This window comes from Stomoxys calcitrans, chromosome 3, assembly GCF_963082655.1.
Source record: "Stomoxys calcitrans chromosome 3, idStoCalc2.1, whole genome shotgun sequence".
Lineage (NCBI taxonomy): Eukaryota > Metazoa > Arthropoda > Insecta > Diptera > Muscidae > Stomoxys > Stomoxys calcitrans.
Window position 1 is genome coordinate 93005030 of NC_081554.1, and position 1591 is coordinate 93006620.

At 33.0% G+C, this 1591-nt stretch overlaps 1 long non-coding RNA gene across 2 annotated transcripts; it reads left to right on the plus strand.

Annotated features, from left to right (window-relative positions):
• Positions 1-560: 560 nt before the first annotated feature.
• On the plus strand, positions 561-1078 carry LOC106084084 (uncharacterized). Of its 2 annotated transcripts, none has more exons than XR_009397487.1 (3): positions 561-632; positions 708-759; positions 851-1078. It is a non-coding gene; the product is annotated as an uncharacterized LOC106084084 (long non-coding RNA). The 2 variants fall into 2 exon arrangements; XR_001220751.2 differs by having other exon boundaries at positions 561-626.
• Positions 1079-1591: the final 513 nt, after the last annotated feature.

Below are 1591 nucleotides of genomic sequence, written 5' to 3' on the forward strand. Positions count from 1 at the left end.
TATCAGTATTGGCATTTTTATCCAAATGGAAGTTGTTTATGTTTGGCACCTCTTTTGAACTGAGAGCATCGTGGCATGTTTGCTTAAACCAACTTCTTGAGATTAACTCTTATATTTTACTTGGAATATATGCATTCGTTCTAATTTGATCTGATCGAGTAAAGAATGTTGCCTCTGTCTGTTATATCAGCAGCTAATATTTCAAGTTGCTGACTATAAAAGTTTTTAATTCGGGATGCAGATCAAAACTGGTTCGAGAATTGGAATAGTGAAAAACTATTGGCTCATGAAATAGATCTAAAATTTCAAGAGTTTAATCATCCTATTGTTGTATGTATACATATCTAATTAAATATGTGGCATTTTTCTATAACATCCACCACTTTTGTGTGGTGAAGATGTACACAAAAATTTAAATCTGTTCATAAAATTTAAAATCATAAATATTCCATCTCACCAGAAAATAAAAGAAATCACAACAGCGTCGACAAAAACGTCATATTTTAAGAGCACCATTATAAATAGCATGCTAGTCTATTTTTGTATTTAAAGGCCAAGAACAACAATGACGGCCAAAGACACTAGGCAACCACGCAATTAGAAGATAATTTTGAAACAAATATATGGTAAAAGTAAATTTTTCTACTGGATTTTAATAGATCTTCTTGCAAGATATAAGTTTGCATCTTTATTTTCTCCTCATAAAGGTCCCACAAGGTACTTTATTGTTGCAGTACGGAAACTGAACTTAAATTTCTTGTAAGTCGGCAGAGATCTCGAACAATTTTTGACAGTATTTGTCATTTGACTAATGTAATATTTGATTCAAATATTTTGAATGTTCACTTAGGTTGCGGTAAGAGCATACTTGAATTCGCCACGACCAATCTTAGATGATTTCTCCGAGTTTATACTTCCAATACTTCCCGTTAGCGCCGATTGGTCCACAAACAATTACAAATATTACGATTTAAGGAAGAATTAACATCTTTAAATACTCTGTTTAATAGTCTCGCACAGTCCGATTGAATAACCACGCTTAGTATTGCATGCATTGTGTACCTATCTGTTTATACCTAAATGTCCGGATTATAATCAAAGGTGGCATATTAAATATGAAGTAACTATATCGAAATGCCAATGGTTTTCAAAAATGGAACCTAAACCGGTTTCACCGGTTACTGAATTATTTTAACATATTTTTCGAAATTTGATCTTCCCGCTGATCCAGTAGATAGGGTTAACCTATTGCTTAAATTGTTTGCAGGAAAATCTTCGCGTCGGAATGGAATAAACCACTGACGCACAGTGGGATAGAAACGTAAAAACCTTGTAAAAAATATGCTTTTTGAGAAACTTTTTTACAAACAATATCTGTAAACTTCACAGAAATTTTACTTCAAAATGCCGTTTTGGAAACTATCTTTGCCCAAAATGGAAGGCTACAAATATGGTTTGGTGCTAAAATTTGTTTGCATGGGTTAAGGCGAGTAAAAAAACATTGCGTATCTGGGCTTTGTGTTTTGAGCACTCGAGGGGTTCTTCCAATTTTTTAATAAAAAAATTGCCTATATTGAATTGCATATAGCAC